Genomic DNA, 15,034 nt, shown 5'->3' with positions numbered 1-15,034 from the left:
AGGTTAGCACTAATAATAACAGGATATATCTTCTTTTCATCAAGATAAGCATATTTAAGAGTATCACGGAATGGTTTAAGCTCAAACACGGGATCACCCTTGGGTGGAGGAGGATCCCCTAGAATTTCGACAGGCAAGTTGTGTTTCAAAATAGGTCCATGTTAAAAGAATACTTCATCTATTTCCCTTCTTTCATTCATAAACATATCATTTTCATGGTCTAGCAAATATTGTTCTAAAGGATCATTAGGAGGCACGACAATAGAAGCAAAACCAATAATTTCATCTTTACTAGGCAATTCTTTATCATGGGGTTGTCTATGAAATTTAGCAAAATTAAAATCATGAGACATATCCCCTAAACCAACAGAAACAATATCCTTTTGCAGTCTATCTTAGCATTAACAGTGTTCAAGAAGGGTCTACCAAATATAATGGGACAAAAATCATCTTGTGGGGAACCAAGAACAAGAAAATCAGTAGGATATTTAACTTTCCCACACAAGACTTCAACATCTCTAACAATCCCAACCGGTGAAATAGTATCTCTATTGGCAAGCTTAATTGTAACATCAATACCTTCTATCTCAGCAGGTGCAATATCATGCATAATTTCTTCATATAAAGAATGAGGTATTGCACTCGCACTAGCGCCCATGTCACATAAGCCATGATAGCAATGATCTCCTATTTTAACAGAAATAACAGGCATGCCTACAACAAGTCTATGTTTATTTTTAGTATCGGGTCTAGCAATTCTAGCAGCTTCATCACAAAAGTAAATAACATGCCCATCAATATTATCGGACAAGAGATCCTTAACCATGGCAATACTAGGTTCAACTTTAATTTTCCCAGAGGGTTTAGGTGTTCTAATGTTACTTTTGTTGACCATAGTTGAAGCTTTAGCATGATCCTTTATTCTAATAGGGAAATGTGGTTTCTCAATATAAGCGGTAGGAACAATAGGATCAAATTATAAGTGATAGTCTTTTCTTCAACTTTAGTAGGTTCAACTACTTTTACTTCAATGGGAGGATGATATTTAAGCCACTTCTCCTTAGGGAGATCAACATGAGTAGCAAATGATTCATAGAAAGAAGCTACTATCTCAGAGTCAAGTCCATATTTAGTGCTAAATTCACGAAAAGCATCAGTGTCCATAAAAGATTTAACACAATCAAACTTAGGTGTTATACCTGACTCCTTACCTTCGCCGAGTTCTCAATCCTCAGAGTTGCATTTAATTATTTCCAATAAATCCCATCTGAATTCAATAGTCTTCATCATAAAAGATCTAGTACAAGAAGTATCGAGCATGGAGCGATTATTGAGAGAAAGCCGAGCATAAAAATTTTGAATAATAATTTCTATTGATAGCTCATGATTGGGGCATGAATATAACATTGACTTAAGCCTTCCCCAAGCTTGAGCGATGCTTTCTCCTTCGCGAGGCCAAAAATTATATATATATATATATATATATATATATATAGAAACTCTATTAATAACCCTGGGTGAAGAATAAGTAATTCTTCACCCTGGCGCATCCACCGAGCCACACGGTCTGGCTCATGCAAACCTCGACCGCGATAAAATTACGTTTCACACTTGTAAATTTACGTTGATGGGAGTGCTTTGCTGGTAGTTTAGGAGGTAGCCCACCCCGCCATTACGGGGTCTCTGCCCAGGTTACAGGTTCATGTACCTGTATCTTTTCTAACCCACTCGGCTCGACACCGTTTCTCTCTCCCTAGTCCATCCTCCGATTGCGGTGGCGGCGGCGACGGCGACTGTGCCGGTGGGACAACCCGGAAGCGAGGGCTACTCTCCACCCTGGCGCGTGGTGTACTCCCCCATTCCCTTTCTCATGCTTGCAGGAGGCGAAGTGGACAGTGCAAAGATCCGACGCGAGGTCGGCGGCGACAACTGCCTTCTCCTGCGTCCATCCGCACCTTCGTCGGTCTTCTCGCCGATAAGAACTCCCTCTTCCTTTTCCTGTCGTTTCCTCATCCATCAATTTCTGAATTTTTAGGGTTAGGGTTCTTGATTGTTTAGGAGCGGGGCAAAGAAAGAGGACGAAGGCCAAGAAAGGATCCCGGGTTGCCCAAGAAGCTGCTCCTCAGGTTGCCACCGCACAATGAGGAAGCAGTGGACGGGAAGGGTAGAGCTCCGTTTTGATCTCAAGGGCAAAATTTGGGGTTCGGCCCCAACAAGAGCCCTCATTCTGTCCGACAAAAAGAAGCCCTTATTCTGTACGCAGTTCATCCTCACTTTTCTGCTAGATTTCACCGTCACATCAGCAAACCTATGGACTAAAAGAAATCACGCAACAAAAGAAAAAAAATACATTCCCTTCCCCTAATAGTTCAACACTTCTTCAGACTTTATGCAAATATTGTGAGTATTGTTTCTATCCTCTGAAGGTGTTAAGACTTATATCCCGAATGTCAGTGCAGTAATTAATTAGATCCTCAGAGTTGAAAGCATTCAGTCATGCTTATTTTAAATCTTTTCTCATTGTAGTTCATATACCTGTCCGTGGATCACTCAGGTGTCATTTTTTTAATAACTCAACTTTAGTTTGCCAGTAACTAGTTTCAAAATGTTTTGAAAATGCTACTTGCATTCAGGAAGAGAAAATAGTATACTGAGAAGTACCTACCATGCCCCTAGCCCCCTACTATGATTTCAGCATAGTTTATGGTATACTAACAAGTACCTACGATACGATGCCTCTGTATTTTTTTTACCTGGGCCTTATTTTAATCTCAGCTGTAGTTAATGGTAACAAGCACCTACAACGCCCCTATTTTATTTACCTGGGCCACTAATATAATTTCAGCTCTATTTGGTCTTTGGAAATGGTATATCTGGAAATAAAGAACTATGCGTGTAATTCTATCATTCTGTAAATTAGTCAATTTTGTAGTTTCTTTCTTTTCCTCAGTGATATGCCAATATGTTTCAGCTCAGCGCATGGAGTAATTTAATGGTCCTTCTCCTGTGATTTACTAGACTGTCAGCAATGATTCAAAAGGTCAGTTCCTTTAGACATAGATGTGGAATAAAGCATCAACCTATTTAATAATGTATCCATCCATCTAGCAACAGGTAGCATAACTAGCATAAGTAGATAGTGACCCAGACAAAGAAACCCACTAAAGAGATTGCAGGAGTATTGGTGAGCGCTCTGAATCTACAAATTCCTTGATCCATTTTTACATTATGCAAGCATAACAGAAGAGATAAAATGTAGACACTTTTAGGCACATACCCCAAATATGCCTGACGTTAGATCCAGATCAGTAAATTAACAGTATGCCAACTACACATAGCAATTCAGATGAAAAAAATGTAGACATAAAATGGGAGCACAGTAGCCAGACACTTTGAACTTCAAATATCATAAACTCCTATATGAAAAGGTAAATTCTGACTGATGCTTGTGCAATTTCTGTTACCATCTAGTTTAATTCTCTGTATGTATATGCTATGTATAAGTAAAAATATGCATGCGTTTGTTTTCCTCAGGGAAGAGCATTCCTCTATTTATTTTATCATCTAATTTAATTCTCTTTATGTATACATGTTATAAGAAAAAATCTGCATGCGTGCTTTTCTCTAGCAAAGAGCATTGCTCTATTTATCTCGGACCATCATGTCTCATTCACTGGGTTGTTGGTAAGAATATATCCATTTTTAATGTTTTTCTGACTACAGTTTATAGTTGTAAAATCTGTCATTAAGCTTCAGCAGTTCAATCTTGCAAGCTTCTTTGAAGTGCGGTCTGCCTGAGATTACCCCATTCGCTTTGACTAAGAGTTCCAATTAATTGTTAGGTTGCTTATCCTAAAGTTCATGATCCTGCATGCGAGCAAAGGATGTGATAAGCGCAGTTTTGTCTCTGTAGTTTTCTAGACTTTATTCATCATGACGATTTTATGGAGTCTGAACAATGTGTAGCTGCAAGGGAGGTTCCAGGAAGACTTCCAAGATGCTAGGCATCATCCATTTTGAGGTCGTTTTAGCAAGACCTGATGTTTCAGTGCATATAGCGCAGTGTAACATATCAAGTCAGTTTGTTTCTGTAATTATACGGCCTTGTCCATATGTTTTACCCCAACCATCAGTATTTTGCATGATGCCCTAGGTAATTTGTCTTCAGAAATTGACATTGTATATCTGCATACTTGGCTGGCAATATCATTACCTGACAGCCTCCGGACACATTCCTATAGAATCTTAATTCTCAAAAAAGAAACCCTATAACCTTAGGAGTTATTTCATTCCTCAAAAGTATACTTTTGTTGTAGGGGTAGTATATTGGAAATCAGGGGCAGAGCTCAGCCACCAGCTCCATCTACTCGCACGAACAACAATTTTTGCACACATGTGCGCAACTGTATTTGCTTTCGTACCAATAACTGGAAAGATAATATTAATCTCCTTGATTTCACCGACAATTGCAGCATATGACGCCAATATAAATTGTCCTGCCAGTTCTTTAACAGAATTAGGAGTCAGGTTCCCAAACAATTATCTGAAACTTACCTTCTCTGACCATCCTCACCTTAACTTTACATCGCACCCGCCTTGCGAGAAGGACAGGTTACTCGGCTCCGTGTCGTAATTTTGCCTCACAAGCGTTTTGTTTCTATGCTGGATGTGGCACCCACTCGAATATAATTTTACCTCAGACAACTTTTGTTTCTTACGGTGGTTGTGGTGTGGTGTAATTTTACCTCAGACAGCTTTTGTCTCTTACGATGGTTGTGGCGTGGTGTGTGTAGCTCGTACAGGGTTGGCTGGGGTGAGGAATAAGAATTCCTCATCCAGGGTGACGAATAGCGCGACCCTATATATATATATATATATATATAATTACGATCAGGATGAACCAGATGCATAAAATAAAACTTCTGATGAAATTTCAATTTCAATCGGTTGTAGTTCCATGATCCAATATCATCACATAGCCTAAACCATGTCAGTGCCTTTCCCGATAAAGGGAAGACCTTCTTCTTGATAACATCCTCGGGCATACCTACAAGCTTAAATAATCCACAAACGTTATCCACATAGATTAGGTGCAAATCGGGATGCAATGTTCCATCTCCTGTAAAAGGATTAGCTAGCAGTTTCTCTATCATACCCGAAGGAATTTCAAAGTAAACATTTTTAGTAGGTTCAATAGGTTGAGGAGCAACTCTTTGCTCTACTGGTCAGGGTGAAGATACCCCGAACATGCCCCTCAAAGAATTACTTTCCATAGTAACAAGTGATAGTAAATTTCAGCAAAGTATATAAATTTTTCCTTACCAAATTCCACCTACAAAGGTGCTTCACTCCCCGGCAACGGCGCCAGAAAAGAGTCTTGATGACCCACAAGTATAGCGGATCTATCGTAGTCCTTTCGATAAGTAAGAGCGTCAAACCCAATGAGGAGAAGAAGGAAATGATAAGCATTTTTCAGTAACGTATTCTCTGCAAGCACTGAAATTATTGGTAATAGATAGTTTTGTGATAAGGTAATTTGTAACGGGTAACAAGTAATAAAAGTAAATAAGGTGCAGCAAGATGGCCCAATCCTTTTTGTAGCAAAGGACAAGCCTGGACAAACTCTTATATAAAGGAAAACGCTCCCGAGGACACATGGGAATTATCGTCAAGCTAGTTTTCATCAAGCTCATATGACTCGCGTTCGGTACTTTGATAATTTGATATGTGGGTGGACCGGTGCTTGGGTACTGCCCTTACTTGGACAAGCATCCCACTTATGATTAACCCCTCTTGCAAGCATCCGCAACTACAGAAGAAGTATTAAGGTAAACCTAACCATAGCATGAAACATATGGATCCAAATCAGCCCCTTAAGAAGCAATGCATAAACTAGGGTTCAAGCTTCTGTCACTCTAGCAACCCATCATCTACTTATTACTTACCAATGCCTTTCCCTAGGCCCAAACAATGGTGAAGTGTCATGTAGTCGACGTTCACATGACACCACTAGAGGAAAGACAACATACATCTCATCAAAATATCGAACGAATACCAAATTCACATGACTACTTATAGCAAGATTTTTCCCATGTCCTCAGGAACAAACGTAACTATTCACAAATCATATTCATGTTCATAATCAGAGGGGTATTAATATGCATAAAGGATCTGAACATATGATCTTCCACCAAATAAACCAACTAGCATCAACTACAAGGAGTAATCAACACTACTAGCAACGCACAGGTACCAATCTGAGGTTTTGGGACAAAGATTGGATGCAAGAGATGAACTAGATTTTTAGATGAGATGGTGCTGGTGAAGATGTTGATGGAGATTGACCCCCTCCCGATGAGAGGATCGATACTAATGACGATGGTGATGATTTCCCCCTCCCGGAAGGATGTTTCCCCGGCAGAACAGATCCGTCGAAGCCCTAAATTGGTTCCGCCAAGGTTCCCCTCGTAGCGGTGGCGCTTCGTCCCGAAAGCTTGCTTATGATTTTTTCTAGAGCGAAAGATTTCATATAGCCAAAGAAGGGCACCGGAGGCCTGCCATGGGACCCACGAGACAGGGGGCGCGCCCCCACCCTCGTAGATGGTGGGTGGCCCCCCTCTGGTGCTTTCTTTGCCCAATATTTTTTATATATTCCAAAACTGACTTCCGTGGAGTTTTAGGACTTTTGGAGTTGTGCAGAATAGGTCTCTAATATTTGCTCATTTTCCAGCCCAGAATTCCAGCTGCCGGCATTCTACCTCTTCGTGTAAACCTTGTAAAATAAGAGAGAATAGGCATAAGTATTGTGACATAATGTGTAATAACATCCCATAATGCAATAAATATCGATATAAAAGCATGATGCAAAATGGACGTATCACAGGCTAATGTGTGTGATGAATGAATTTTGTTCAACAAATAGTAGGGTAGAAGGCCACGGTGTGTGATTTTTTTGGCTCAATGTATGCTGAAATATGTGTGTGCAATGTACATGTCTAAATTTTGTTTAGGTGGATGTCACGCATGCTTTAGTTGTAGATTCCCTAAGGTTATTGCTTGATTGTCAGCTTCCAGGTATAATGACTTTTCTGTGGTATAACCCTTCATATTATTAGTTGACCGTTTACATGTTTGAATAACCTTTAGCCTCATGCTAAAGCCTAAAAGGTAGTCAGGTAGAGAGTCTCAACTCACCATTCGATCAAAAACTACTCCCTCCATCCCATAATATAAGAACGTTTTTGACACTCGTTTAGTGTCAAAAACGTTCTTATATTATGGGACAGAGGGAGTATTTAGTAAGCTGTTGTTCTCTAATTTCCCAACGAATGAGCACAAATTTAGAAGGGTACGTACACAAAAGAACCCATGTACAAAGTATCCACTCTTTTACCAGGCTATCCACCATCTACACAGCAGGATTCACAAAGACATGTGGATGCTAGCAAAGTGATAAAATTTGGATGTTTTTGGAAATATAGCATCACAGGCCCAGTAAGGGGGAAAAGCCAACATCATGAAGAATGCATTAGAATAATAATTTTACCTTGGGGTTATAATCTGCATTGCGTGCCATTGTCCTGTGCATCGAGGATAAGCATGCTTTTTTAGGGAATAAGACTTTTTTAGCAGGGGGCAAGGCTGTGTGGGTGGAAAAAACAGTTCAGTTTGTTCCACTCTTGTTTATATATGTTTAATATTAATATATATATATAATATTTTTATACAAAAATGCAAAAAATCTAAACACAGGAAATTTGCAATAGATTCGAACGGATCCTTTGCTATCGGATCTGAATCCTATGTTGGTTGTACGTCTGCTCGAACTGCCTTATTTTTCCTTGTTTGCTTACGTCCCCACTAATTCAGTGATCGCCCGCACTCCCGGCAAATCCCTTGATTGACTGCACTCCTGATTTTTTAATGATTGATGGCGAAAAACAAAGGTGGGGATTGAGAAAAATATGTCGCGAGCAAGGGGACTAGAACCCATGATCCATCAGACTACAATTGGAGGGCACAACCATCTCAGCCAACTTAACTTTCAATCTATTCAATGCTTGTGCTTTTCGTAATTGGGAGTCTCCAAGTTTTGATTCAATTTATTAGAATGATTGCTACTATCTGCTTGATGAATGGAATGTGAAGATTATATAAAACAGTAGGATTTTCAGTTTGTATGCTCATCTAGTAACTGAGTTTTTATAGGTTTCATGATACAGTAATTGTGCAAATGTGTTAGACTTTCTAATTACTTTTGCGGTGCCATTTAATTGTTAAACTTTATATTGGGCATGCTTCTCAGATCCAAGGCATGGAGAACTCCAAGGAGTTTGCTGACAAGCTATTAGGGATATGTCGAGGCAGAGGAACATTGAGCCGGATGAAGGCATTAACAAGGATCGGCTCAGAGAGGTCTAGACGGAGATTACTGACCACATCTTGGACTAAGCTATGTTCAGTTCAAGTCAATCTAACATACTGATAAAAAAATTCCTTTGGGTGTCTCACATTAACAGGTGGAACATGAACATTGATGGGATGCTCACAGAAGATGAGCATCCCATGGTGGCTACGCAAATGATCACAGAGAAGACTACCGCTGGTTCGTCTTCCCTGCCTTTTAAATATGTTCACGTATGCACATCAATCTATCGATATTGTTTGGGATATTTTTCCAGGGCCTTTTGATCGACCACGCGATTCAAAAAGCTCTTTAGTGCAGTTTGCAACAACAAAAATCAGAGGATTGGTCGTTTGTAAGGGTGGATATCTCAGAGGTGGCAGCCACCCAGATTGGAATTTAATTTCAATCTATTTCCCCATCTGAAGTTTCATCCTAGATAGTATGTTCCTGTGAAGTGATTTGTTTATGGAGATGGAGAGATGTGACTTTCAGAGTGACATAAATTCAGAGTCCTTCTATTGAAATCTAGAGGATCGGGTGCATTTTTGTTGAGGTACTAGAAAAACTTTGTTTTGTGTTAACAATGGTGTCCTTTTGTGCATTGATATTCCCTGAGTGTCCACTGCTATGTTGTAGTTCCTTTTCCAACCAAGTTATTGCCGTATTCATTTTGACAGAACCGATACCAAGTGTACACACTTTTCGATTAAACCAAAGACACAAAAGCGCTAAGAGCGCACTGAATTGTTGGACTGAAAAATATACAGATAATTCATCTGTCAAGCATCGGAAACTAACCCGCTATGACAGTCACATGAATAGATACAAAAATTGCCAAGCAATCTGCAAAGTATATACAAACTGATATGTATGAATACCAAAAAAAAAAGGTTGTGCCTGCGTGAGGACTACATCCGCAGTGTGGGCAAAGAATCGATTATGGAATCTGTGCAGTTCTTGCAAGGTATTCTGAAGAATTTAAATCAGCGGCAATGAGTGGCGATCATGAAGCAGGAAAAGGTGTGGGTCCAATTGTGGTACAGCAGCCCCACTGCCCCATCACGCAGCACTTGCATTGGACAGGGCCGGCCTTGGGATCAATCAAACTAAATTCTGTAGCCTCGTACTTGGAGGAAATGGGTGAATATTCTGCAGGTGCTGTCGCAAGGGACAGCAGAGGGCATGTTGTTATTTCTATCTGGATGTTGTGCAGTTCTTGCGAGGTATTCTGAATATTCTGCAGGTGTTGTGCAGGTGTTGAGGAGGCCGAAGCAAAAGCAGCCCTCATTGGGTTGCATGCTATCAAGGATCTACAAGGCCCCGTGATTTTGGAACTTGACTGCCAAATTCGGATTAAGGAACTCATGACAGGGAAGCAGTCCCTCTCCCCCTGCTATGGACTGCTAAGAGACATCAAGCAAGCACTGACAAACTTCTCGGATCATAGTATCAGTAGCGTGGGGAGATTGTGCAATGCCCTTGCTGATGGGCTTGCAGCATTGGCCAGGAATTCGGAAGACCAGGAGAGGATTGCGGACGTACCGGACTGCCTCCGCCCGCTTATGATCTCTGAATTTGTGGTTTCAGCAGAGTAGCTTTACTACTCTGAATCTCAAAAAGAAAAAGGTTGTGCCTCTCCCTAGGATAATCATGGCAATTTCAAGGGGTAAAATTAAGGGGGGATTACCTGTAGGGGGTAGAGCCAACGGCGGCCGCGTTGGAGCCCACGGTGTTCACCACGACCATCGAACGCGGAGACGGTGCCCCCGTCGGCCTCAAAGTTATCGTCGTCGTCTGCTTCCTCGCCCTCGAAGAGCCTCCATGATGCCGGACCCCCGCCACCCCTGCGTCAAGCCACCGGCAACCGAAGCCAACAGGACCTCATGCCCCAGCCCCATGAGATGAGATCCTCCCATGGTCTTGCGTCGCCGTCGTCCCGCGAGTCACCGGCCACCTCACCGGATATGAGCACCGCCGCGGATCCGGCCGGAACAGGACCGGATTGTTGGAATTTTGCTAGTAGGCCTTTGGCCCAAAGCCCAACTAAAATTCTGAAATTCTCTTGGCCCATTCATGCACACATGTGAGTGGAGTGAGTGAGACTAAAGTTTAGTCCCACCCCGGAAGTTGAGAGAGAGTTGCACCTTTTTATAAGGTGAGCTCTTCTACCACTTGTATGAGCATGAGAAGAGGAGACTTACACGCGCGCTCCTCCTCCTCACTCGCCGCGCCGCGGGTTGCGGGATTGAGCCGAGCCAAGGACAGAGCTATGCACGTTGTCTATATTTTTGCTGCTCAGGAAAAATTAATGAGTCATTAATTAATAATTAATGGATAATTAACTACTGAACTATTTGACATGGGGTTTACTCCCACGACCTACCCGGCCCGCACTATATAGTCAGGCAGACGTCTACCCTAGCTGCACCGGGAGAAGGGACAGCAGGCCTCCGGAACCCCGCCTCTCGTGATCCTGTACGGGAGAGGGGTGATCAGGTTTTTGGGGAGCGCACTCGCACGACTGCTGGCAGCGACGACTTCGCGAACGACGACTTCTTCCCCGGCCTCGGTAACCTCATCCTCGACGACATGGGCGACAGCGTCAATGCCGACGGTGCTGCTCCCGCTGCACTGTATGTGATTCTATCCTTCCTGTTTGAGATCGTGGTAGAATTCATGTTTCTAGTATGTGCCCTAGATGTGATCTGTTCATCTACTATGCTAGTTCGCATGATTAGTTCAATCTCTGCTACTGTAGTCATGATTTACCTTCTGTTTATTCGAATTAAATCTCGTAGTAATTTGCTCATATTTCCAACACAGATTGAGTACCCGCGCCCGGATCAATGTGTCCCTGCGTCCGTCGTTGTCCGTCGCGCCGCACCCAGCTCATCGGAGCCCCGAGCCCCGCATTGCACCTCTCCTGCATCCCCAGCCTGCACTTATCCCGGTGCTCGAGGCCGCCACCATTGGGGCCGCTCCTCTTACTTGAGCGTCCGTCGCCATGGACCTATCGTCCTCCTCCAGCCGAGGCTACTGCGGGACCAGTGGCGATCTTCGTCGCGCGGCAACCAACGATGCATGCGACAGATGCGGTGGTCGATGGTCGGAGTCGCGCGGTTGCGACAGGAGCTCATCGACGCGCGCGGCGGATGCGCCGGGGAGGGAGGGGAGACCGGAAGCGAGAGAGGTTGAGTGAGCGGAGAGGAGAGGAGAGACCGAGAGAGTACTAGGGGATAAGGGTTTTTTTTTTGAGAAATATTAGGGGATAAGGTAGCGTTCCGTTTGGTGCCGAACGAAACAAACTTTTTTTTTCTGAGAATTCCTTTTTTTAGGTGTTAGATTGGGGGCTGGTAGGGCCGTGTTGGATAGCTAATTTGGGCCTTGGATCGGCAACATTTGCTCTACGAAAAAACATAGATAATTAAAGTATATATATACCTCACAAAAAATTAAAGTATATATATAATTATATATTAAACATGGTTCATACAAATAAATATGTTTATACTTATTAGCTATATTGAGAGTATCACAAAAAAATTGAGAGAAGAAACCCAATATGTTGGTTTGCTTGCATGTTTTTATCTTTTGTTGGACAATTTTCCATAGCGTATATAAATAATTTAAAATGATTTAAGAAATTTTAGATGACTACTTATTTATATATAAACATTATTGTTGGTTGTTTTCCCCAAGAGAAATGCAACATATTTTTTAATAATATGAAAAAGGTTTTCTTTTTTACAAAATAAAACAGTTGTGTTAGTTTCACTTTTATTTTTATTATACATTATATATGTTTATTTATATGGTGCAGTAGAAAATATTGTTTATATTTCATCAGAGATAGAAAGTGATACATGATAATACAAAAGGTGTATTTTTTATTTTTTTCAGAATATAGGAGACATGGATATGGATTTTGGAGATGCACAAAAAGAATCCATCGATAAAGGTTCCGAAGCGACGTCATTGAAAAGGGCCAAAAATTCACGAGTTTTTTACAACATAATGATGTGGAAGCGGTGATATCTCAGAACAAAACAAAAAAAGGATGCCAATTTAAATGTTATCATACAAGGTATTTTTCAATATTATTATTGATCTTTCCTTTGTCATATTTCCTTTTGTATTCAACTAATTTGGCTCATTTTGTTTACTAATTTAGATCATTTTTGTATCATGTCGACAGACTATGTTTGTATCCCTAGAGATATTACACTCATCGAAACAATCATGTCTGCCCCCAAGAAAACCAAGTTCGTGGACATTGCAAGTGAAGTGGACTTCAATTATTAATTAATTGTGTCCGTGATATATTGTCTGTATGTGTAAATTTAACATGCATTATCTTTATATAACTCTTGCAAAATATTTCAAGAGCCCGTGGCAACGCACGGGCATTTGATTAGTTAGATGATGGGTTGCGAGAGTGACAGAAGCTTAAACCATAGTTTATGCGCTATTTCGTAAGGGACTGATTTGGATCCAAAAGTTTTTTGTTATGGTTAGATTTTATCTTAATACTTTCTCGTAGTTGCGGATGCTTGCGAGGGGGTTAATCATAAATAGAAGGTTTGTTCAAGTAACAACAACACCTAAGCACCGGTCCACCCACATATCAAATTATCAAAGTAGTGAACACAAATCAAACCAACATGATGAAAGTGACTAGATGAAATTCCCGTGTACCATCAAGAACGCTTTGCTTATCATAAGATATCGTTTTGGCTTGTCCTTTGCCACAAAAGGATTGGGCTACCTTGCTGCACTGTTGTTACCATCACCATTACTTGCTCGTTACAAATTATCTTGCTATCAAACTACTCGTTACTTATAATTTCAGTGCTTGCAGAGAATACCTTGCTGAAAACTACTTGTCATTTCCTTCTGCTCCTTGTTGGGTTCAACACTCTTACTTATTGAAAGGACTACGATTGATCCCCTATACTTGTGGGTCATCAGTCCTCCATATACCGGGGGAGGGGGAACCGAGGCAAAGATTACCGTCCCATTCTTGTCATGAGGAGAAGAAGTTTGAGTACCTTTAGCCGCTTCCTTGCGGGAATTGGCCTCCGACTCCGATGCGGTGGGATTAACCAGAGGCAACGGATCGGGAGTGGCTTTCAACCCCTCAAGCGACTCGTTAAACACGGATTTCACCTCAGACATCATCGACGTCTTAAGTGAAGCCATGGCTTCATTTAAGTCTTCCCGAGTGATCGAGTTCAACTCCACGGCCTCGGGCACTTCCTCCTCGGTGTCAACCATACTCTTCGGGTGGTGAAACCCTTAATAAAGAGACGAGACTCTAATACCAATTGAAAGGATCGATATGGTTGACTGGAGGGGGTGAATAGGCAACTACCAATTTTTAGCTTTTCTTAACAAATTAGGGTTTGCAACAAATAGTTTGTCTAGATATGCAACTAGATGAGCAACCTATATGATGCAAGAAACACAAACAACACAAGCAGGCAAGAGATAATACACAAGTAAAGATTGCACAAAGTGAAGGTAAGAAATAACCACAAGTGGAGCCGGTGGAGATGAGGATGTGTTACCGAAGTTCCTACCCTTTCAGAGGAAGTATGTCTCCGTTGGAGCGGTGTAGGCACAATGCTCCCCAAAAAGCCATTAGGGCCACCGTATTCTCCTAACACCCTCACACAATGTGAGATGTCGTGATTCCACTAGTGGTGCCCTTGAAGGCGGCGACCGAACCTTTACAAAGAAGGTTGGGGCAATCTCCACAACTTAATTGGAGACTCCCAACACCACCACGAAGCTTCACCACAATGGAATGTGGCTCCGAGGTGACATCAACCGTCTAGGTTGCTCAAACACCCAAGAGTAACAAGATCCGCAAGGGATTAGTGGGGGAAATCAAATTTCTCTTGATGGAAGTGTAGGTCGGGGCCTTCTCAACAAACCCTAGAAAATCAACAAGTTTGATTTGCTAGGGAGAGAGATCGGGCCAAAATGAGCTTTGGAGCAACAATGAAGTTTGGGGGAGGAAGAGGTAAGTCTTCTTGGAGAAGAAGACCCCCTTATATAGCGGAGGAAAAGATCCAACCATTATCCCCGTGCACATCCCGCAATGCGCTGTACTACCACTAAAGAAGCGGTACTACCATTGGCTGCAGCGGCACTGCCGCTTACCCCAGCGGTACTACCGCTGGGGACAGTGCACACAGGGGAGAGATGGAGGGAGGAAATCCATGAGAGGTAGTGGTAGCCGCGGTACTACCGCTTACGGGCTAAGCGGTACTACCGCCCTACTACCGCTGCTACTACCACTACTCGATTGGGTCTATTTGGGATCAGCGGTAGTATGCCAGAGGGACCACCGCTGAACCCGACACGAGAAAATGCAAGCCCCAAATCGACCTATGGACTGTGGGCCAACTAGGTTGGTACCCCTTAGTCTAGGACATCGTCAGCTGCCGTTGTGGATGATGTCCAACATCTCCATGTCCGGTAGTCGTACGCCTTCTCACTGGCTTTAGGCATAGCAGCGAACAGCGTGCCGGCACCCTGTGCTCCCCGTCTACCGTTCGTGCCCGAACGAGCTATGGCGAAGCAGACTCTGAGAAGAGAAGCAGTGTCGCATTGACGTCGATG

General features: G+C 42.3%; 1 long non-coding RNA gene across 1 annotated transcript; it reads right to left on the bottom strand.

The window, feature by feature from the left end:
* Positions 1–6,116: 6,116 nt before the first annotated feature.
* On the bottom strand, positions 6,117–10,514 carry LOC147990960 (uncharacterized). The gene is made up of 2 exons (XR_015601823.1): positions 10,095–10,514; positions 6,117–6,772 (listed from the first exon to the last, which is right to left on the bottom strand). It is a non-coding gene; the product is annotated as an uncharacterized LOC147990960 (long non-coding RNA).
* Between the last annotated feature and the right edge of the window lie 4,520 nt (positions 10,515–15,034).

The sequence above is a fragment of the Triticum urartu genome, chromosome 1A (genome assembly GCF_056163025.1).
Source record: "Triticum urartu cultivar PI428250 chromosome 1A, HENAU_Tu73, whole genome shotgun sequence".
In the NCBI taxonomy this organism is placed as follows: Eukaryota; Viridiplantae; Streptophyta; class Magnoliopsida; order Poales; family Poaceae; genus Triticum; species Triticum urartu.
This window is presented reverse-complemented; position numbering and strand designations above follow the sequence as displayed.